This window comes from Tyto alba, unplaced genomic scaffold (genome assembly GCF_018691265.1).
Source record: "Tyto alba isolate M040663 unplaced genomic scaffold, T.alba_DEE_v4.0 Super-Scaffold_2, whole genome shotgun sequence".
In the NCBI taxonomy this organism is placed as follows: Eukaryota; Metazoa; Chordata; class Aves; order Strigiformes; family Tytonidae; genus Tyto; species Tyto alba.
In genome coordinates this window covers 10,914,564-10,939,650 of record NW_024881282.1, presented here as the reverse complement: position 1 = coordinate 10,939,650, position 25,087 = coordinate 10,914,564, and the positions used below count along the sequence as shown (strand labels likewise).

The 25,087-nt window shown below is 42.8% G+C and overlaps 1 protein-coding gene across 10 annotated transcripts in view; it reads right to left on the bottom strand.

Annotated features, from left to right (window-relative positions):
* Positions 1–25,087, bottom strand: part of FAT3 (FAT atypical cadherin 3) — a 418,659-nt gene that overhangs the window by 366,139 nt on the left and 27,433 nt on the right. For 9 of the 10 annotated variants that reach the window (XM_042792182.1, XM_042792186.1, XM_042792188.1 and 6 more), the window contains exon 3: positions 4,406–4,464. The exons of the other annotated variant lie outside the window; for it this stretch is intronic. The gene's annotated coding sequence lies outside the window, so the exon portion shown is untranslated. The remainder of the gene's footprint in view (positions 1–4,405; positions 4,465–25,087) is intronic. 10 annotated transcript variants of the gene reach the window in all.

Below are 25,087 nucleotides of genomic sequence, written 5' to 3'. Positions count from 1 at the left end.
TATTATTATGACCAAGAGTCAATGGGCACGAAAAGAAATACAGGAAATTCTTTTTAAACATAGAAAGCCTCCCTCATGCACTTTTCCACTGTGAGGGTCGCCACGCACTGGCACAGGTCGCCCAGAGAGGTTATGGAGTCTCCATCCTTGCAGATACTCAAAGCCCAACTGGACACAGCCCTGAGCAACCTGCTGTCGCTAACCCTGCTCTGAACAGGGGCTTGACCAGACAACCTCCAGAGGTACCTTCCCACCTCTGCCAGCCCATGACTCTCTGAACATTTACGAGTTACTAATCATGTTTAGCTTAAATTTGATATTCAGCCTTATTTCAGCTATACAAATAACAAATTTGGTTTTGGAAACTTAGGTCATAAAATTGATAATAAAGTGTAATTTTAAATGAACAGAAGTCTTAAGCAATCATACTGCATATTTGCTAGCCAATAGAAGAGTACAACTAAAGGAAAATCACCATTTCTTTTTACATACCTTGTATTTCCAGCACATGAAGTACTGTGCCAAGAAATTCTCCATTTTCCAATCAAAGGAACAGGTTTGCAACATGGATTCTGGATTTCTCTCTGCACATTGCTATAATAGTGTTGATGGCTATGACCCCTTTTCCTGTCAATCTTTATTTCCATATGCTATCTGATTGACTGTCACACTTCCTATATTAGTCTCTATATTTCTTCCATTTGCCAAGATTTAAACACATTTTAAAATCATTAACAAACTTTACCACATTAAAGCAAATAAACCACACAGTCCTTTGCAAGCACGGGAGAGCTAGCTATGGAAGCCTCTTCAAGTTCCAGACAAGTCTGAAAACGCCTTTCACATCACTAAATGATGCTCAGTCCAGCATTGACTGTGCAATTCTCCAGTTATTACTTAGCTATCACTGCTAATGAAGAAGGGAGTTGGAATTAAGTGACATTAGCAGTTTTGTCATCATGCCACCTATTCAGCACAGGTAGATTCAGAACTCTCTTGGACAGGTCTATGAGGTACAGGAAAAAAAGCAGGAGCTCAGCCTCTGCTATGGTGCACTGGGCTGGAGCACAGACAGGCAACCAGAATTTGAAAAGCTCTGAGCTCAGCTGAACAGCAACAGCTGAACAAGCAATAACTAGACACACACAAATCTGGAAGATAAGAGTGAGCACAGAAAACACAATGGTGCAAGTCACTAGAGCGCAGTGTTCGAGCAGGCAAGTATTTCAGGGCCTGGAAATTAAATTCATAATAATCTGAATTCAGGTATTTCTACAATGCCAGACAAAGAAACCTTTCAGGCAACACACAGTTTTCCTTTAATACACAGATGTTAAAAATAATTAAAAATGTTGAGGGGGGTGGGGAAGAGTCAAGTTAATATACATTCAGGATAATTACATCCTCACATACATTGTACAAACTCTTTCAACACTCACCGTGCCAGTTTACTCCATACATTTCTCTCAGACAGGCTACTGGGAGAGGGGGGAAAACATGGCCAAACTCAGTGCAACTTTCAGCTTTGCGTGCATTAGCGTTGTTGTAACATCCAAGCTGACAAGATGTAAAAGGTTTATTTCTCTGCTGAAGCAAAACCTTTCACTGGATTAAAACTGAATAAAATTTCCATAAATGTGTGGATTCATACAAGCATATTTGATAAAAAATCTACACAGAGAAGCCTGGGCTCCTCTTGAGCATTCACTGCCATCTTCCCAGAGGTTCAAGTCCCCATTGCTGTCCTGCCAAAGAGGCAGGAGCAAAATGGGTGCAGCAAATATCGCTTTGCTGAAAATGGGCTCACAGAGCTTTCAGAAGCTCATTGCTGTGAGTGCAAAGAGTTAAACACCGCAAGGCACTGCTCTGATCTCACACATCAGTGAAAAACCAGCAGCCTCTCTACCCAAAGCAAAGCTGCAAAATAAACACAAAACTGAATCAGACCCATAAGCTTAGAGAACAGCGAGCTTGATAGAGATGTGGATTTCCCAAGGTGAACCCCTTTTGTACCCATGCAACCTCTAAATACCATCGTTTAACCTTCTTCAGCATTTAGGTTTGATTTCAGGCTAACGACAGCCATTCAGATGAACCATACAAGTAAATCTGCAGAGCACCCAAGTACTGAAGAGGGATGAGAGAATCCACCTGAAATAAACATTTTGCCCAGCCTCCAGAGAGCTGAAAAGTAAAATTCCTGTCAGCAGAGTGGGATCAACATTAGTTACACTCTTAACAATAACATCAAATGATCCACTTGCCACCTGAAGTTGATACAGACTAAGAAATTAAATGATGAAAATTTACACGCACACCTTTCCTTATCTGGGGTGACAGCACCACTATTTAAACTACAAACAAAACTCTTAAAATTCCTCGAAGTATTATCACTGCCCATCAGCAGTTCCCACAGGGTTAAAGTTAAAAAGCCCAACTCTGCTTCTCAGTTTGGAGCTTTTTGCCACCGTGACAAGCTGTTAGAGCTTAGGCCTATCATCAGGAATCCAGTGACACAGAAAAGGTCTGAATGCAGACATACATTTCTGACTCCCAGTAAGCGGAAAGCAGCCAAAAAAATTATGCCCATGACTAACAAGTCCCATCATGCTTTCTAAGCCTCTTAAGTATAAACTGATTTGAGAAAGTAACAGTGGTCAAATACATTATCATTGCTTTGACTTTAAAAAAAATAGTTCTCTAGGTGGGCTATTTTTTCTTTAAAAAGATTGAAGACACTGATCTGTGATAGAGACACAGGTACTTGCAAAACAGCTCGATCCTGTTCTGAACCTTTCAAATAGACTACTTTTGCTTCCTGCATTGCTGTAAGGTCAGCGAGAAGTCAGATTTCAATCACTAGTGCAAGCAGCAGCAGATATTTCTCTCCAAAATAGCTGCCACCCAGGGGCACGAGGCACAGCTCAGCCACCTGGATCTGCGAAGTCAGTCCACCTCCATGCACTGGGGCTGTGGTGGAGCTTCTCCATCCATGGGGATCGTGAGAGGTGTGATGTGAAAGTAAGGGGAGAAAATTGATGGCGCATGGAAAAATTAATAAAAATTAGTGTCAGAGAATTAATATCAAGCAAAAGGCAAATATTTTATTTTTTTCCTCTGTTTTTCTTTATTTTAACTTTAAAAACACTGCCAAGGGAAGGAAGGGGAAGAAGTGGGATGAGTTCGTGAGCATGACAGCATCACTGGAAGACACAAACTGAGAAACTGGCAGCCCAGATGATGAATCAGGCCTGGCACAGCCCAGGCAGGGACAAGGCAGTGGGTCATGGGTCCCAGCCACTGGCCACGCTGCAGCACGCAGGGACACGTTACAGGAACTGACAAGGTTTCTTCACAGAGCTGGGCCAGGCTGCCCCACAACTGACAAATAAAATCGGGATTTGAGTGTGAAAAGTGGGTCACAGCTACATAGCAGAGGATGAACCCGGTGCACAGCGATGAAGGAGCAATCAGCAGGGACCCCCGAGGCCTTTATTAGTGGTGTTGTTATGCAAATTTGGCAGCACCCATCAGCCTGTCAGCAGTGAGCTGCCCTAGGTGAATGCCATTAAATGCCCCTTCTCCAGCCTACACTTCTTAATGCTCCCTGCAAAGGCCATGTTCCTCCTCTCCCAGCTCCAGTCTTCCCGCCCCAGCCCCTGTCTGAACCTCACCCCAGCATCTGTGGTCAATCTTCTCCTTCCATCAGGGTCCATTTTCAATCCCACATCCCCAGCACTGAGCAAAGGGGTGGTTTGTGACAGGGGACACAGGGAGGGGCTGATTTGGTCCCCACCACCCTTACCCTGTGCTATGACTCTTGCAAAGCCAAGGGACGGGCAGGCCGCAAGCACGGGCACGTTGATAAGTCTGCACTCTTTTTTAAGCATTCAGTTTCTCCCCAAAAAGTTGAAGTTCCCAGATGCATCTGGTTTCCAGGGAAAGGGCACAACCAGTCTCCAGCAAGAAGCAGGTGGATGCCCGCCTCCATGCCAGGAAGGACATGAGCACAGTGTGAGCACAAGCAGTGCTGTGCACAGTACCCTTGGCCAAACCCTGTGCTTTCCCAGTCACCCCCTTAGTTATCATTATAATCTTCACACACACAAAAAAAAATCTGGGCTTTTTAAACAGTGCTTAAATGAGTCTCCCCCCCAAAGAATTAAATTACCATTTATAGCCTATTCTTCCTATTAAAAATGTATCAATTTATTCATCACTTCTAGGACTGAGACCTTTCATTTGTTTTACAATGAAGAAACCTTTGATCTGCAATTCTCCAAGGCTACCATTTTTTATTCGTTAGTTCTTCTCATTAAAAATAAAGTACCTCTATTCTCCAAAATGCCTTGATAGCATTCTCAAAATACCCATTTTAACAACGAGAAACTTTTTTTATCTTTACCTTGTGATAGGCACTTCGGAAGTTTGAAAGGCTTTTTTTTCAATCACAACAGTACTGTACTGGAAAAAAAGAAAAAGAGGTTTTACATCCAAGAATCACCAGGCTTGAAGATTGCAAGCAGGCAGTATTTACAAAATGAGCCAGAAGAATGCCTTTCTCCCAAAGACACAGAAGCAAATAGCAAAAATAAAATTTTCACCAAATGTCTTCACTTGGCATGCTGAATTGGACTAACCTGAAATGAGTTTGCCCTGGGACATCTAAGCTACACCCCAGCCCTGACAGCCTGCATCCAAGGGGCAACTACTAAACAGAGCCCAAGTCAGAGCATGCATTAAGACTCAGAGGTACAACCTGCAAAACATTTGGAAACCGTGTTTTTTAGCATTTTTTCCCCTTGTTCATCCTGTTCTCCACAGCTGGACACATGAAGACCCCTCTCAGCTAAACAATCGTTAGCACTTGAGTGTGACTATGACTACAGAAAGCAGATTTACCCCTATCCAAGCTGCTAAATGTGTGTTTCACATCAGGGGCCTCAGGCTGCTCCTACCAAGAGCAGCACAAAATGTTGAAGTGGATTTGCCTTACTGTACTCCTGGTACAACTCACATCTCACTTTAAGGACCACACACTTTTGCATTAGTTTAATCCATAAGGTTTTCTCCATTTAAGTTATCAGAGGCACACAGGTTATACACCACCAATCAATAAAACAGGGCAAAGGGCCATTTACTCAGCCTTGGGTTGCATGGTACAGCCTGGTTGTGTCCAGCTACATAATATTTTGGCCCCCCATATGAAGCACTAGGACATAACTACTACCTGACTCTTGGGTTTCAGATCAAAAGTCTGAAATGAGCTGACAGTTTTATCACCGTCGCTCAGCAGAGGCACCTTTACATCCTGGAGGAGGCTGCAGGAGACCCCCAGGGTGCAAAGTCATCTGCAGGGATTTGGCTTCGATGCTGTCTCCTCATCGCCTATGGGGAATGGCCCATGAGATGCAGGAGAGCACTAGCTGCTGTGGGCCAGGCAGCAGGCTAACACATCTTCAAGCTTGTTCTTTGTATTTACGAGCAGAAATGTCACAATAAGGGTCACACTTTGCTGCTGCTCCAGCCTAAAGCTGGCGTGCCTGGCACCAAGCTATTCCCTTGCACACGAGCACCTCATGGACTCATGCTAGTCTAGCACACGCAGTTCTGCATTGCGCCTCAGTGCACTACAGAGGGCTTGCAGGGCTTCCACTGCATGGAAGTTTCTGAAAGGGGACTTTTCAATAGGCATAGTCAAGAATTTTCCTTCAAAAGCATCTTTGCATGAAAAACTGGATTTTTATCCCAAATATACATTTTTCTCCATTCACTCTCCAGAGAAACTCTACATCTGTCAAGCAGAGCAGTGCTTAAAAAGCAAAATGTGATATTTGTGGCTTGATTTTTAACATAAAAACATTTTCTATACTGAAATCCTGTTTTTTTGTGCACCTCTGTCACAGAGAGCTGAACAACAAGCTAAAGCTGAACTCCCAACACACACCAGACGCCATTCCAAATCTGAATTCAGCTCAGATGCAATGCTGAGTCAAGCCCACAGTCATCTTCTGAGAGGTCAAGGAAAAAAGAAACCTAAACCACCCAATTCTCATCACTTACATTCAGCAACACCAAAGCAGACCAACCAACTACCCTGGTAGAGAAACAATAATATACTGCACTACGAAAGCAGTGCATATCAGAGGATCAAAAACCACTTAGTGTCCAAGCCTCTGTTTAGTGCAACATAAACCCTCCAGCTGCTACAGGGAGAGAAAAGGCAGCTTTTGCCAGCAGATACATTTGTGTAGGAGCCCCAGCTACAACCCCAGGGAGCTGCCAAGTGTACCTGTTCTCCCTCCTCTTCAACCCAACAGTTGTAGCTACCTGCATCAGGAGGGCGCAGAGGATGCACAGAGACAACAGGAAGCACAGAAATCCAGAATACCGCACCATAAAATTGCACGTGGCTACATGCAGCTAATTACGTTTTTGTCACCAAATACAAGATGGACCAAAAATATTACTGTCTTGTAAGTCACTTGCATATGCCAGAATATTTCCACTCTGCATAAATGGATTCCATTCAAATATTGTGAAAATGAATTCATCCCAGAAAAACACAACAGGCCTAACTGCATGTCACCAGATGTCACCCAGGCTATGATACAGCCACTTGAGTATGCTCTTCACCAGCATCGCATAGGAGCCGTGAATGTCTGATGAGCCCCAGGAATGCAGGCTTGCCAAGCACTTGTCAATCTCCAGTGCGTGTTATTCCTCTTCAGTAATCTAACGCCGGCATCTTGTTCCTGTGTACATAAAAGCTTGCTCAGCGTGTTCAAATTGCTATAATTCTGACAGCCTAATCATTTGGCAAAATGCTGCCATATTAACAGATAACAGCTTGCCCTCTCTGCAAACAGGAGGCTCCTACTCTGCATCACTCTTTTCGGGGAAGAGGATGGACGAAGGGTTTTCACCTCCTATTCCTGTAGGCAGGATAGTATTAATGATTCTTAACACCCACTACCCCTAAAGCAGTGCTCAAACACATAATGAGGGGCTGTTTTACTTAGGTGAAACAACACACACATGCCGAAAAGAGGCATTATTCCCATTTTACAGAGTGCTTCACAGAGACAGAAAAGAACTTTATGTGACAAAGGAAATGTGTGGGCTGAGAAGGAAAACTGAATTCATCCCACCCAGTCATAGCCCAAATAACCACAATATTATTGAATTAGCACTCTGCTTAAAGTTAGTGGAGATCAGAGGCTCCCGAAGTGTGGTTTGCAGTTAACCTTTGCTCCATGAGTCACAGGAACGACTGACAGAGGTCAGGCCAAAGGTTTCCCTAGCCCAGTATCCTGCTTGATAGTGGCCTGAAACAAATGCCTATGGATGAGTAAAAACAGGCAAAATACATTGGAATAACTCCACACAGCAACCTAGCAATTTGCAGATCCCACACTTCGGGAACAGGAAGGGATTTCTCTCTTTTTAAGAGCATTTGATGGATTTCTCTTCCACAAATTTTTACAGATGCTGTCTGTTGGCACAAAAACTTCTGGCATCCACAAGGTCCAGTGGTAGTGAACTGCACAGCCTCATTAAAGCTCTCCATCAGGTCATTTTAAGCCTGATGCCTCAGACTTAAAGCAGCTGGGACAAAAGCAAGTAATTCTTCGCTTTCCAGCTAAGGAAGTTTTCCTTTCTGATAATAGTTATTTTAGATCCCATTGCTGTGCATACAAGGTTAAAGTTATTCTTTGCACAACTTCTTATTCAGGTCCACCCTGTGGAAAACACTAAATTCTGGTAAAAAATGCAGCAAAGTTTTAAGGCAAATGGTACATTTTTATGCTGGTTTTTGTGGTGTTTTTTTTTGTTTGGTTGGTTTTTGTGTTTTGGTTTGTTTGTTTGTTTTTTAACACATGAAATTATTAATGTCTTCCCTCTTCCACAAGGCATGACTGGTCAGGAATGACTCCCATCACATCAAGAGTCCTGTAGCAGGTCCTAGTACAGTAACTATAAGGAAAGTGCTTGATTATTTAGGCCAATGGCTCCCAAATGGTCTCTTCAAAAGTGTGAACAACCTTCACCCCATTGTGCTTCCTTCCACAGAAATCCCTCCAAGCATTCTTCCCTTAAATAGGGGATCAAGTTATTATGAACTCTGTTCTCTTGTTTCTTTGCATTTTCTCCACAACTCAGAAACCCATGTTAGTACTCACAATATTGTTGTCAAGTCTGAGGCCTCTCAAAGAGACCAGTAAAGGGAATACCTTCACTATATCAACAATACATTGATCAATGTACAAGCTGGTTTGTACAGGAAATAAACAACCTCGATCCTGATCAAAGGTCCTGAACATGTAGCTTGACAGACTATAAGGAAGTGTTTTAAACACTGCAGGGCACTATGTTTGCATTTAATCTTTTTTTTTTATTATTACTTTCTTTTTCAAAAAAAAAAAAAAAAAAAAAAAAACACACATAACAACATTTTTCCCCAACCTGTCAGTGTTTGCTTTCCAAGATTTGTTTATGTTATGTAAGCTGTAGGTTATTTCTGTTAGAGGCCCTAATTTCCTCCTCTGCTGGGACTATGGCGATAGCCCCAAGGAAGTTTACACTGAAACAGAAGAGCATGAGAGGCAGTGAATTAAGTGGTTCAGAAAGAGATTCAATTAGCTTTCTCAGTGGAGGAAAAAGAAGATAAAAAAAGAAAGAAATGCTTGGCAGTTCCATTCTCCTGTCTCTGTCTCAACTTCAACAAACGGACATCAAGACACAGTCAAAGAAAGTAATTATCAGTATTTGTAACTTAATATGACGTGTGATTTATTGACACAGGACTAATATCAAATCTGTCCTTTCTTTTTCTTCTTTTTCTTGTTTTTAATTCTTCTTCTTGCAGGTTATCACATAAGATGGAAAATGCCAATTTCAAACCTCCCACTGACTATCCCAGCACCAGCTACAGCAGTTGATCTACAGCAGTTGACCATTAACACATCTTCTCATCCCTAAACCCTCCATGGACATAACCTTTACCCATATGCAGCACCTCCCTTGCCTCCCCCCTATGCCTCCTGCAGTGAAGACCAGCACCAGGTAAAGAGAGGAAGTGATCCAGAACAGCTGTGATGCACATAATTAAAAATATAGTGGGAGAACAGCCAGTTACCTGCAAATGACATTATGCACTTGTCACCACCAGACCAGACACAGGGCTGGAAAAGCACTGGGCTGCAGAATGCCTGTGCCCTGGCACCACCTCTTGTTCTCGCTTCCTAGAGCCTTCAGGGTCTGACCCACAGGCAGGAAGAGCCTTTCACCTCTCCAGGTCTTGCTTTACAGGGGATCAAGCTCTCCTGAGACTCCTTTTTCTTCCTTCTGTCCTCCTGCCAAAAATGTCTGTAAGTTCCAGCTTTTCCCTTGGCAACCCTCTCAAAAGGCAAGAGCATAAGAGTGTAAGGGAGGAGCTAGCTTTTTCCCCTTTTTTTTCTCCCTTCCATTTTTTTTTATTTTTTTTTCTTTTTTTGGTAGCCAATTCCTTGGCTGACTGAGTTCAATTCATTTGTTTCTACTGAATGTTTGCTTTTTGAGCTGCTGTAAAATTAGATGGCAGGAAGCCTAGAGTTCCTGCGTAGGCATCTTCCTTACCATCTCCTAAGCCGTGAAACGCAGAAATGGTGTGTTTGTTCCAGTGAAGAAAGACTTGCCAACATTTCCACAAGACTTAGAAATGCTTTGAAACATGGCGTTGAAAGCTCCTGGACTGACTGGGACTCATATCCTGCAAGAGAAATTCCAACCTAACAAAACAGTAACGCCAGTATTGAGAAGGAGCCAGACCCTGAGAGGTGTTGGAGCTCTAAGTTTCGAAAATGCCAGATATTTCTATATCTGATGCCTAAACTACTAAGCTGTCCCATCAGGCATCAGTGGAAGTATTTATTATTTTTAATACATGCTGCCTGCAGGCAGAGGCAAACAAAGTAAAAGAGAAACGACAAGTGCCCCTTCAAAGGGACTGCCAGCTGAAACAAGAAAGCTGTATGTATAGTTTAGACTTTGTACTCTCGAACGCATGTGCACCTACAAAGAGAGACAAAGCATTACAATCATACTATTCCTGACTCCAGCCATTTCTTTGCATTTAAAAATACACAGAATGCTACGAACATTCATTATTCTTTAATGGCACTCTTTGGCCAGGAGAACCGAATGCAGGAAAATGAAAGACCAGGTTTGCTATTGAAAACTGAAGGCGTCTCATTAAAAGTTTTTAAAAATAAAAGTCTAATAGTCAGGAGAAAGTGTCTACTTTTAACTCTTTTCTCATGTTGCTCCCCAACTGTGCTCTGGGCCATGAAGATTAAGAAAGTATTAAGAAAGAATGCTTAATAAAGGTGGCTTTTTCTTAAGAGCAGATTGCAAAAACTGTAAGGGAAGCTTAATCTGATTAAAATAGTAATAATGACATTTACTGAACCAGAAACTTGTTTTTTAATAAGGGAGTCTACATGCAAAACAATAATTTTTGCAAACAGAAGACTATTTTATGATAGTCTATAAAAGGCTATGTTCAGCTGTCCTTGGGATTTACAAGGTGCTAATAACAGATCTCTCATAACTTGTTTACCACACCAGAAATACATTCAGATAAATGCCATCATGGTAGATGAGTGATGTTACTCTGAGAGGGCTCAAAGTACCCTGGAGTCAATGCACCACCTTTTCCACAGTCTTCCTTGGTAATGTCTTATGTGAAATAGGACAGGCATAAAATTTATATCATGTTAGTAACAGCCCATGACATGGCACATCCACTTCATGACAACTAATCCATGGAAAGACAGTAAATTATTCCCTATTCAATCTGTTTTGTGCATCACGGAGCTTTGCACAACCAAAGCTGGCACTGTGCAGCTCAAACCCCCCAGGACTGATCACAAACAGCCCAGCATATGCCCAAAGCTGGACCTTGTAGCATCCTAAGGACTCTGCAAAAGGCAGCAGCTCTCAGCTTCCACTCAATTTCTACTGGCACATACAACCTTTAATTTAGGAGAAAAAGGCTACAGGGTGGCACACCCTGACTGAAAAAGTGCCAACGCCTGCTTTACAATAGCTCTTTTAAATTCCAGGATCTCTTCCAGCCAGTTTCATCTAACTTCCATTTCATTTTATTTCTACAGTCTACAGAGTCTTTGCTCACATACCTTTTAAGTCATTATTTCCTGAAGTGAAAGATAATGTATCATTATTATCCTATATCTTAAGAAAACACGATACAATACTAGATCGATATCCCAGCCTACTATTAAATGGTTGCACAGCCAGCCACAAATCTTCCTGTCCTTATCACTCAAATAGTGAAAAACCTAAGGTGGTTCTTTTCCACAAAAAGCTCTTGAGCATTTAGTACCTTTTCCACTTAATGGCTTTATTCCTTCTTGAAGTCAGTTGCACATATTCTAATAATGCATTTCCTCTATTACTTCTCCATCTGCAATTTATGCATTCACATGAATTTAATACTGCTGAACAATAAATTCAGAGACAGAAGAAACAGCGAGCAGTCATTGTACGAACTTCTTCAAACTCATCTGCCTTAGTTTTGGTACAAGAGCAATCAAACATCCAGCACTTAGTGGGGAACCATCCTCTGTGCCACAGTCTCTGATGATAAGGCCAACAAGAATAAAATTGTCATCTTTCTTTTATAAAAAGGGTCTCAAACTTTTTTTCTACTCTACCCATCTCGTGTGGGTCAGAATTGCCATCCCATCGTAGCAACCTTGATCCAGTGCTCTCCCAAGTCAGGTTTGAAGTGGTCACCAAGGACTGAGCTGTGCTACCCAGATGGTATCATTAAACATGAAATCACAAACTGGTTGGGGATGCACACAAGTCACAGATCTCGTTTTATATACAGCTTACTTGGAGAATGGGGCTCCTTTGGAGAAGAAAGGTATGGAGGACATTTCTTATCATAATACTATTACAACAGTATCAGAAAAATTTAAAACAGTGGTCACAAGGTATGATTCCTTACCAGTCTTACAATACCTAATCTGTTTCACTTGTTAAAAAAAATCCCCTAGATAAACTGTGGTTGTTTTAAATAAAACCACATCTGGTTTCCAAGCACATGCATTTCTTCCTGATCTGAAGAGTTCTTCCAGTCCTGGTCTTTCTTTTTTTTTTTTTTTTTTTTTTTTTTTTTTATTTCCTTACTTTTTGTCCAGCTGTTCACAAAACCAGATAAACACAGAGGAAGGTCAGCAAGGAATGACAGAAAATGATAGCTCAAGTCATCAGGTCACAAACCTTTCCACCACATGGTCCCAGCAAAGCCTAGCCTTAACATGTCTTTAGAAAACCTTCATAGTTTCCCTATTGCCAACACAGAATAACTACTTCTGGAGAGTTTATATCCAAAAACCTTAAAATAAATATATAAAAAAAAAAAAAAAAAACAAAAAACCACCACCACTTGATTTGGATAAAATTATTAAACAATTTTTAAGAGAATGGGACTATGGACTTAAAGGAGATTTAAGAAAAGAAAAAATATACACCCCCCCCCCCCCCAAAAAAAAAAAACACAACAAAAAAAAAAAAACACCAACACAAACAGAAAAAAAAAAAAAAATGTCAAGAAAATGCCTTCCTCTTCCTGACAGCCTTCAACCCGGGCTCACAGACCGAAGCTGCCAGTTGGCAATGCCGAGCCCCCTCTGCAGCCGGCACCACCATGACCTACAGAACCCCTCTGCCTCTCATGAAGGGCTGCTGGGGGGCACCCACAAGTGGGATGAGGAGGGTCCTCCACCCAAAATTTCCAAACCAGCACCCACATTTCTGCAGTGCTTCCAAGCACGTCAAGAGGAAGAACTCTGGCCAAGTCAGGAATACTGTTAATCGACAGGAACGGCTCAGATGGCTCCCTTGGCATGCAGGAGACTGTGTGGGATCCTGCCACCAAGGGCAGTAGGTGTGGAGGGAGAAGGGAAGGAGAAGAGGAGGTTTCTGGTCTCTGGTGGGTGGGTGTCAGAGAAGACCCAGCACCCCCGCCATGGCTGCCCCTCCTCACAGGGGCAGGGCTTCCCAGCCAGCAGGGACCTCTCCCCAGCTTCCCAGCTCCACGCAAAAGAGCAAAACCTGGGCTTCTTGCTCAGAAAAATATCCTGCATTAATTCAATGCAGTATGCATCCCTTGTCGCTCAGAAGAGTACAGCAGGTGACAAGTCTCCTCAGGGTGAAGGCCAGGCTGGGTGTGCACAACCAGCCATGGCTGCCGCCTGCCCTGGCCGCAGCCTCACGCTCTCCTGTGGATTTCAGGGATAGGGGAGTGGGAAAGAGGGCGTTCTCACACAACTCCAGGAATCAGCTCCTGATTCTGCTCCCCAACACGGTGGGGTTTCTCTCTGACCTGGAGTCACCATTACTAATGTACTGTGCCGATGCCTAATCACAACAGAAAACACCACAAGAAAAATCCTGTGGTATCAATAGAGAGTATTATAGCATGCAAATATTCAGGTTACCTTGCCTGGGAGTGTCCATGTGGCATCAAGGGGCTGCGAGCAGGTCTGGAGCCCTCCTGCCCTCTCGTCCCAGCTGTCCCTCACCGAGCCCAGGCACTGCCAGTGAGGCAGCGCGAGCTCCGCGCCCGACCAGGCACCATCCCCTACAGAAAACCTCCAACTGGTTTCAATTAAAAAAACTATTTTGAAGATAATTCAATCCCAGTTCCATTCACAGCAACTTCCAGCTCCCCGTTTTAGAAAACTCCTCTCCAAATACTGCCGGTCTCTGGCCGCTGCACAAGCAGTGCTCTTTTTAGGTTGTGGACGTTAATTAAGCTGGCCTTTATTTTTAGATTTTCTTCATACGACTTCACACCATAAACCCTATTCACATCATGTCTTGGAACATCAAGGTTATTCACAGATCAATCAAACTGACAGAAAACATTCCTCCTGCTTTGGGAGAACTGAACTCAGCTGGCTTTTTAATAGGAGAAGCTGAGAGGAGAAAAAAAAATTAAAAAAATACCCCACATGCTATAAATCAACTGATTGGACACCCTAGCTATGAATGAAATTTCTCCAAGGAGGTGGGGAGGGAGGGAGCAGAGCAGGAATTCTTCCCCACAGATGCCTGCGTGCACAGGTTAACTGCTTGTCTGCGTGGAGTCGCGTGAAGGCGGTTTGACTTCAGGGCAGTGCCCAGTGGAGGCTGGAGAGGGAGGACTTAATCTCCTTTCCAGCCCATTTAAAAACACACTTTCTCTTGCTCTTGTTTCCTTCCTCTGTCTCTCTCAATATACTGGATGATATCACAGCTGCAAGAAATCTCAACCCCCAATTCCCCCCAGCCTAACAGTAACCTTCTAATTCACCCAGTTCAAAATGCTGAATTATTCAGCTAATACTCACTGACCTAGGGCTGCTGCAGGTATGGTGATCCCTGCTGCAGGGAAAGGGGAAGGAGTGCAACCTTACAATGCACTCCAGTCACTCACCTAACCCACTCCGTAATCAAAGCTCTTCATTTTCCATTTCTCCCACCAAGCAGGATTAATAGAGATGGAAAATAAAAAAAAGACAACTGCTTCAAACTCTGCCTTTTCTGTTTACTGTACTGAAGTCTGTTCTTGAAAACACCCCCACTGCCTCTCTCCAAAACCAGAAAGAAGTCACAGGTCAGCAACATGCGCTATACAAGAAGCTGAATTTTACCTAGATTCCCCCAGTGGCACTCAAGTGCTTAGGAAGCTTCTGCAATGTAGATTTTTGTTGGCACCTGGAGGCACAGGTAAACCATTAATCAGGAAAATCTAAATCTACTGCTGCATATGTCAACTAATGAACAGGTGAAAAAACAAAACAAAACAAACAAACAAAAAAACACAACCAAACTCATAAATGCAAATTAAAGTTTAAAGGTGTGCTGCCAGCTAGTGCCACATTTTCTGACTGGCAAATTCTGACCTGTTACTGTTACCAGTGATATCTTAGACTATGTAAAAGGAAGGCTATTAGACATTTGTTTTTTCCCCCCATGTGTTTACTCTGAGCACAAAAGTAGAGCCAGCAACTCTCCCGAGCCCCATGCAACAGCTCACGTGTTGCCACAGTTGTCCGAGGTGAGACTCAAACCCAAGAAGTGAACTTCCAGCTTCTATAGATATCAACAGCTGTAATATCAGAGGCATGCAGGGAAGCATTAGCAGTTACAGACTGTCCGCTCAGACCAAGTAATAAATACAAAGCCAGGCTGGGAGTAATACAACACCTTTTTCCCCTTTCAAAGCAAAAATCTGGGGCTCACTGAATATTACTATGTACATTAATGTCTTTACACTCAGTGGTAAGTATTGAGTACTTCTGCCTTCTTTGCACCCCTCAAATGTAAGCCAAACACACTTGTGCTCTGCTACCATAAAAAAATCAAACAAACAAAAAACCAAAAAAGCAAAAACAAAAAAAAAAAAAATAAACAAACAAGCCCCAAATACAAAACAGCAGAAAAGGGTAAATATTAAAGACATTATCCCAATCCATTGCGAAAATTTCACAGCAGAAAAAGGATGCAAAAATTTGGCTATGGAAACTTTCCTCTGCTTCAAATTCCACGCACTGACATGTAATTGGATTAGTTTTATGATTACAAACACTTAAATGGCAACTTTTTATAGAAAAACAAACTGGGAAAATTCTGTCACTGTGGGAAGCAAGGTGACATTTTCCAACACTTCTCCATCTTCATGTTTATAATGAAGGGCACTGTCCTCAAATTTCTCAGCATGAACAACTTTACTAGGCAAACCTCAGTCCAGAACAATATATTCCTATTCTAAAGGTGTTACAACTGATCTTTGAGTTATCCTCTAACCCAGCAAAATGATCCAAAAAGCACCAAGCAATGAGCTGCATATTCACACAAGCAGCTCCTGGCAAAGCTCCAGGCGTGCAAGCGCTTCCACCCTCCCTGACTGTATGATCCCCGCCAGGTTATTGGCAGGATCTGGCACACCAGTCACCATCGCACCGCTGACCGGTGCCACACACCAGGGCCCCAGACAGCACATCTAACTTTTGTTCCTACTTTCCACATAGAAGGAAAACTATAGTAACTGTTGGCAAATATGGAACGTTTACTGATAAAGCACCATACCTACTGATAGGGGGAGGAAAAAAAAAAAAAAAAAGGAAATATAATTAAAGGTGGGTTTATGATTTAAAAACCAGAAGATGCAAGTTTAATCTGTGAATATTTTTTGCCCCATTACAAGTCAAGAATTACTGGTTCTGCCATGTCAAAACACACAGGGCTTTTGCTATGCTTTCTGAAGTGCTATATTTACACAACCTAGTTATATTTTTTCTGTCTGCTTCTCTGATGCTTAAGGAATGATAAGGATTCCTTACTGCATTAAAGGGGTTTAAAATGCAGTGCACAGCCAAGCAATTTGGGAAGCAATCGCTATGCTTCTAAAGTGAACTTTAATCTAGAAATGCTCATAAAAATCATATTATGGCATACGGAAACAATAATGTTAATTAAATAATTTGCATTTACATAGCAATCGGTCCCAAGGGCCAAGCATATAGTAACACAATTCACATGAAGTACACCACATGTTCAGCAGCAACAGCTTTTAGAGGTTTGACCTGAAGAAACCCAAGTGCATGCAACATCTTTCCCTTGCGCCTTCTACCCTCAGCCCTTATCCATCCAAAGGCAGCCATCAGTTTTCGGCTGCCTCACAGTATCTAGCAGGACTTTCATGCTTGTTGGTTAGCTGCATGAGAAGCTCTGGTACACTCTATGTGGTGTTTTACTAAGCCATACACAAGCATGCAAGTGACAACAGGTCTTGTGTAGCAAGGAGATGTTCCACCCAAGCACAAGCACCTTACTTAATTTTCCATGTCAGGTCCTCTTCAGCCAGCTGGGTACGGGGCTTCTCCTCTCCATGTAACAGAAACACACAAAGCACTGTCCACCTTTAGGCCTTCTTTCATTTGTTCAACACAAGCAAAGATAACTGTGGAGATACTCAACATCCACAAGCCAGCTCTAATTCAGTATTCTTGGTCAGACAGGATTTCTACATGACAGAAATAAAACTAACCACATTACAAGAGAAATGAACTTTTTCCAAGATCCTGCCCATTTAAAGAGCAATGCCAAGCTCCTTATATTTATGTGGGTCTCTTAACAATTTAGGAAATAATTAGCAGTGGTATGAACCAGAAACACTAAAAGCACACTGTTGTTTTTAAATGAGGACACTGTCAAGATAAAAAAAAAAAAATATATATATATATATACACACATATGCATACACAGTTAGAAAAAAATGTAGACAACCCCATCTTCATTTGTGTTTTTTGTTAGATTTTCTGCCCCAGTTATTAGCTCTGTCAGGGAAGCAGCACTAGCTAATTTTATTATTTGTTCTCAGCCAATTTGACTTTTTGGCTTCCTTCCTATGCACTAACAGAGTTGCTCTGTTTCCAAAGAAGGGAAAGCAGACATTGCATTACTGAAGATCAGACAGTTTTCCCAAATGCACTCTAGCTCCACTGGAGGAAGGCGTCCCGTCAGCAGCAGTCACTGGCACCTGCAATGCCACCTCCAGCCAGGACAAGAGCAGGACATGCTATGGGAAAGCTCTCTGGGGCTGGAGCTGCTGGATGAGTGGGGGAGGGAAAAAAAAAAAAAAAAAAGTGATCTGCAAGACTAGAAAGTCTTTCAGTAAATCAAAAAGACTAAGAAGTAGAAGTATCTGGACTACATTTCAAACTGGAGCTTGGTTCTCGGAGATGATTTTGTGCCATAGCATAGCAACCCTTTTTCCCATGGAGGCCGGAGCCCCAAGGCTCTTCCGGGGGAATGTCTCCAGTCCTTACCTTCTTCTGGCCGCTACAAAAATACACCATACACACAGAGAGGCAAAATGAAACACCCACAGGCTTTCCTCATAAGTGGACATTTGACATTGCATGAAGCAAAAAGACTTCACCTACTTCCACATAGATATAGCTTTGATGTAAATCACTCTGATCAAGCCCATTAAATTGAAAGGATGTTTTAAGTAACGCAGATCTTCATAAGACTGAAGATCCAGATCTTTCGTAACACACCCCTTTATCAGGGCTATCTTGCCTCTTTGTTTCTGGAAAAAAAAAAAGCCCCAGAACCCTAAAAAAAAAATAAAGGATAAAGAACTAATGAAAAGTAGGCCTAATCTAAGTCCCACAACTTTCAAAGGGATTTGCATAAGGACCAGTGCTGCCATAGTATTTTTCACATCTGTGGGGCATTAAAGGAAATAACCAAATCTTGAAATTAAAGTTTGGTGTCCCTCGTGGCAGTGCTGAGCAACCAAGCCTTTTTCTTTGCCCCTTCATTTTCTTTTCATCTTCAATTTTGTTTGCCACTGCTAACTTAATATACAGGAGTTAATTTCTTTCCTGACTCGAGGTATCACTAGGGGAATATTGTGTGTTACTGTGGCAGCTGGAAGTCATTACATCTATATAAAAATTAACCTATGGCACTATTCTAATCTTTTTTTCCTTTTCTTTTTTTTTTTCTTTTTTTTTTTTATTTATACAAAAGCACCTGCCTTATTAATACTGGAGTCAGAGCAATTGCTAATGCAAATTACTGAAACTCTTAACTACATTAAATATGCAAATACAAACCCCTAAGCATTTCCCTAAATCAAAATAAATAAGATCCCGGTCCATGAGCAGCAGAGGTATGAGTTATCCTTAAGCAATGCAGTGTGCACCAAGAAGAGATTGGCTTTCCATCCCACCCACCTTCATGATAAACCTTTCATATGAAATCAAACCTCCTATTTAAGCCAGCCTCACAAGCAAAAAGGGAAATGATTATTTATATCTCGGAAACAGATATAAGACTAAACCCTTAAGGAATCAAGTTAAATGGACTGAAAAAGAGGAAGTGATGGACAGAAAACAATTGAGGTTGTTGAACACTTTGAATACAGTGGTTATATAAATTCAGACATTCAGCCCATTAATCCTTAAGCTCCTCATTTCTGAAATGAACTCTTCCATGCTCAAATACATACCAGGTCTAAACATGCTGGGGGGGAAAACCACCACACCCCCAAAGCTAGCTAAATCAGAATATTTTTATGTATAACACTCTTGTTCCAGAAGTGTTACGAGTATATCTATACTATTTTTCTATATGTTTAGTGCACACAAGCAGCAGGGAAAATTAGCCTGTGCTGAGCTCCTTGCTGCCATTGCTAGATTGCAGCAAGTACCCAATGTATCATTTAGAGCAAGCTGAGGCGTTTCTACACTGCAGTGTGGTTTTGGAACTGCTGTAGTCATACCTATGAGGCCACCGAGGAAAGAAACAAAACTTTCAGGTGTGTACTCATCCCAGAACTGTGTAACAATCTATCCAGCCATTGTCCATTCAAAACCATTTCACCCATTCTAGGGACACATAAGGCACAAAAGTCCGTTTTTCAAGATCCAGTGCCCACAAGAGATCATATCAAGAAGCGTGGCATGAAGAGATGCTGCACATTTCCACCCACCCTGCCACCAAAAATGTACATGATGATGACAGAGCATAGAGAGAAAATACATAACAAAAGAAAGCCCTCAAACATGCTGAAAACCAAACACGTTCTAGATGTTAACAAATTATATATGGTGCAATCCCTAAAGACTATGGTGAACTTCCTAATCTATGCAGGCTGTAGTTTCCCACAAGAGTGTTCAAACCAATGCCAAGGAACTGAACAGCTTTTAATTAGGAAGGGATTATTCTCACTTAAAAGTAATCCATCCGAATACTAGTCTTGGCAAAGGCTCCCACCCCCATCAAAGGAAAGCAGCCAGCACCTTAGCAAGGCAACGTGTCCCATCCCAGAAAGGTGGGACATATCTCAAAACATGGGACAAAGCACTGCTGGGTACCAAACTTCTCTCTACAAGCTACAGAGGAGAGGACATGCCTGGCTCACACTACACTCCCAGCTCATGAATACTGATGTTCAGCAAGATGAAGCCCAGTCTGGCAGACAGCCCACTCCAGCAGCGCCACAGGACAGCACTACTCTCCATAGAGATAGTATTGACTTCGGCTGGAAAAATTAAGCCCTGGGTCACTGGGGGGGGCAGCTAAATGTTTTCCAAAAAATGGACATAATTAAAAGCATAGCTGTGCAAGAATGTGAGGTAAGCAAAGGTGGAAAATTACAGTGTGTTTCTGACTGCTCTTGTGTATTTTGCTACACTGAGATTAAAGGGCAGGTCACTTCCCTGCCAGATCTGAGAGTGAGGGATATGCATTTACCAAGGCAGTTACACAGAGCAAGTTACAGCTGGGAATGTAACGCACTACCAGTCACCACCTTGGTTTACCCTCTGGAAGCCTGAAAAGTTACCTGACACTTAGAAACTGCAACACATACATTTGCCAGCCCTGCAGTCTCTTCTCCTGCATCCTCCTTCACCGTCCACTGAGCTCACTTGCACGATTTGTACTCTTCTTAAACTGGAAACTCCTCCGGCCGGGGAGTGCATCCTTTTCCTCTGAGCTTGGCGTGACTAACACAAGCAGTAGCAGTGCCCAGACACAAACTAAAGTGCAGCCCAAAGGCCATCTCCACACCAGACCTGCAGGGAGACAGGAGACTGCACCCCCAGGCAGCAGGGCAGGAGGCAGCTCTTGATCAAGAGCTGAGCAAGAGATGCTGCCGTCAGACCCTTTGGTGGAACAGGGTGTTTTGTCCAGGCTGCATGCTGTTCTTCAGACCTGATCCCCTTCCCTCTGGTGTAGCTACAAGGGAGCTTGCAACAGCCTGCCATCACAAACCTTAAACAGTCTGAAATGCATCCTGTTCTCCTCTAATGCAGCAGTATTGTTATCATTTATAAATGAAAACGATCAGGCAGCAGTTCAATACTATAGATTTTTTTTTTTTTTTTCTCCTGAATTTCACAGGACCAAGATTTTACACATTCTATTTCAGCTAAAGCTTTGACTCATTCCCAGTTCTGGGCAACTGTACTGCAGCAGATGAGAAATCAAACACTGCAGCACCTAAGCACCTTGCGGCTAGAGTTTGAACTTGAACCTGACTGCTTTCTTCTCCTAAAGCCATTTCCAAAGCAGCTTAAGAAGTGAGAACTTTTTAATGTATCTCATTTTTTGCATCCTTCCCAACCCTACCTCCCTTCAAAAATATGATCCTATACAAAAACCTCTAGGGATCCCATCTTTTGATTTATTGGAATAATACTGTAGTGCAAAAGCACAGTGTCAGAGTTTGGAGATATGAAAAATGACACAACTGCTGTTCCACCAACTCTCCCTTTCCTGTAATAAACTACTATTTCACTACCCAAAGATAATGAGACAGTTTTTCTCCCACTATTCAAACTGATTAGTACACATCCATAAAAACTGAACTGGATACCCCTTTTTACTCTTGTTGTTTGGCATCTTTCACACTAGCACAAAACCTGATGAATTCCGAAGCACTTCTTATATTTCATCACTCAAGTTGCCATTAGCACAATTTTAATCATCACAAACTATTTATATATTTTTGCTAGATGGGGTCCAGTTATTGTACTCATTACAGTTGATCACTGAGGCAGCAAGGTTGCTACTGCTTGGACCCAGCAAAGAGGTAAAATAAGTGAAGCAAGGACCACCATGAATGGCAGGGAAGACAATTTTTGTTACAACCTGACACTACTGGGTTTACTTAAGGATGATGTTTAAGCAACAAACAGTTTATTAACTCACAGCTCTACTTTCAGAGATACAGAAATTCAATTGCTTAATGACTTCATTGATATCCGTGATTATTAGTTTCAGAATAGGTGGCCATCAGATTCTATGTAATCTATCCAACAAAAGTGCTGTAGACTGTGGCATCCATTTTATGAAATTCTACTCTGATGGCTTATAGAAAGCTGTGATAAAGTCTCCATCTTTCCTTCTCCCTGGTTTTGATACAAGCTGAAGATTTCTGACACTGGGGTTCAGAACAAAGTTATCCTGTTCCATATTTAGAAAATGGAAACCTCTGCTCAGATGCTAAATCTTCAACATTAGCATCTTCTCTTGCCTTCCCTGCTGCAACACCTGACTTACAGGCTGCTTGTCTGGGTACATAACAACTGGTCCTTGTGCGGTCATACGTACCTGTGCAGTTGAACTGGCTTCGGCTGGAAACGAGAGTTCAATTCCATTGAAAACAAGAACACTCCCGTTCTCACAAGAAAAGACAGAAAGAAATTTACCCAGCTCAGAGCATGGTCCAACAGAACAAGACACATCAAGTGCACATGATGGGCTGAATCTACCTCCAAAGGGTTATAGACAGGAGAAAATTAAACAAACCAAAAAAGGTCAAGCTTCAGGTTATTAGTACACCAGTACTTATAATTTCGATGAAACATACAACATGCAGGATGTATTAACTTCCTTGTTCTCTCTAAAAATGACCTGTCAGTCTAATAAAAACAGCAATATTTGTATTCAGCTTTACCTTTCAGCACATAAAAGCTTGCAAAATGGAGGAGAAAAAACAAAAACAAAAAACACGACATAACAGACTGCCCTATTCTTTGCAAAATACCACAGAGCTCCCTCCAGACAATGGAGACAGTGGCTTATGCAGCCAGTGCCCCCCAGCACCGAGGTTGCCTGGGCCATGTCTGACAGATGAGACCCTCTGATGCTCCTGGATGCAAGAAGCAGCAAACCAGAGCAATGCCTGGGTCATGACTGAAGGAGCACTGTGCTGCTTGCCAGCTGCAGGTTGCTTGGTACTGCTGCCCAAATGTCAGGATCATTGGGGTACAAGGGTTTTTTCCCTGAAGAACTGCGATGCTTTTACCTTGACGGCACCAAAGCTTCACAGAGGAACCATCTGAAAGGCAGTGACAGCTCAGAATTTAAGGACCTCACAGTCTACATTTAAGATCTAATCTACAGACTATCACATAAAATTACTACTGGCTTTGACAAATCATGCATAAAATGCAGGAGCTCCTGGTGGGAACAGAAAGCACTAAGTTCAGGGCAGAGATCTGGGGTGACCCTCATCCAGGGGTTTTACGCTCCTTCCTTTTGTTGGGTGATTTCAGCCTGGAGGCTCACAACATCACTTCTGTGGGGAAAGGTCATTGCCAAGTGGTAGCTAAGCAACAGCTGACGAGTTGTGGCACTCAGGAAAAGCCACAATGTTTTGTTTTGTTTCAGTTAACTTTTTAAGAAGTGATGGACAGTCCTCAGCACAGCCAGTGACATCCCCCACAGGAAGCCAGTTAAGGTGATTTCTTTTTATTTCTTATGTAGTTTGCATATTTGAGCCAAACAAAGCTAGGAACTAAGCTGGAAAAATACAGAATAAACATAGAAGAGCTACTTGAATGTCTCCCCGCTCATGTTTTATACTATACCAAAAATTCCAGTTTCCACAAGACAATACTGGGAGGCCAGTGCTGTTGCTCAGAGGAGAGCCTGCTGTGTGCTCCCTTCTGTGCCACTTTGCAGTCCCCATCTGCTCCCGCCAGGACAAGGAAAAACAGAGTCTGCCCACTGCTCACACTGCACAGGTGAAATGCTCAGGGGCACCAGCCCCAAACACTTCCACATCACAGAGCACAGGTCAGTGTGGCTGTAGATCCTCCACTCTGCTCAGCTCCAACCGCTCCAAATACAGATCTCAGTTACAGCTGCACATCCAAGAGTTTGTCAAATATTCATCTGATTATCTAGAAAACAACTGCATTAACCCAGTCTTTGAGAGACTTTGGGCATGTGAAAACCTCAAGCCATACAATGACTGGACGTAACTCTGCCATGAAGTTTCATAATCATTTTTATCCTTCATCTCCCCTTTCAGTGAACACCCCTAACTTTGTCACAGGGTTGGGTTCCCACTTTGTTTGCTGTCCTCCCAACCCTTAGATCACTGGCTACCACTGCTTTAAAAGGAGGAACAGGAGATGTTCACACACCATGCAACATGACTGCTGAAATGCAGGTTCTGCTATGCTGTCAGTGCCTCTAAGGTGGGAAGGCCTTAAATCAGTATCCTGAAGTGATTCAGTAGCCAAAAATTTAAATGCTCTTGTGCTTCATTTGCACTTTGACTCATCCACCTGAAGCATTTACCTGTGCATAGGCAGTCTGAAGAGTCTGCACAATGCCTGATGCCCAGTCATACCAAAAACCTCTGGGCTCTATTGAAATATTAATAACAATAGCAGGGAAGTCAACAAAACTTTCCAGCATCTCTTCCCTAGTCAACTCCCATGCTAGAAACAGGGACACAAAGGAAAGGGGTGAGAAATGCATTCAGTCTGGTTGGGTCCTTCAGCTCTCAACACAGCCCTACAGCCGCACAAACAAACGCTGGCAGGGCAGTCTGTGACCTACTTTCCCTCCCTCGCATGGAGGACTGTGCCATTGTGAAACTGCCACTGAATTTCAGCTTCATAATGATGATGAGAGGGATTGCAAGCGGCCACACACTGTGTGGCTAGTGATGAAGCAGCAGTCACTGCCCCGGTGCTCACAGCGCTGATGTGCAGCCCACTGGGGCAGCACGCTCACACACCAACCCATCCCACATCCCCAGAACTGATGTTTCTCCCTCTTTCCCCTCAACAGCTGCCTGGACAACAAGCCCTAAGGGACTGCACTGAAGTTTCTTCCACATCTCCTCTGCCTTTGAGGACCTTTACGCTGCTGAGACCACTGCCACCTCCGGGCTGCCTGGCACAGAGGTGACCGTGCCATTAATGCCACAACCAGGCAAAGCATCACAGTCCAGCTATGACCACTGGCATGTATTGCTTATAGTGGTCCCACAGAAGCCAGCCCTACAGCCAGACAAACTTGGACATAAACAACTATTTGAGCAATTTAAGTAGGAAACATTGGTGCTCAGCACAGCTCTGAAATGACCTAATGGGTGCCTAAGTGTGTATTTGGGAGCCTAACTTCAAGTGCATGAGTTTGACAAGGCTGGCTGACGGCCCATGTAAGGATCTCAAAATCAGCTATGCAGCATCTGCACCACATGAGA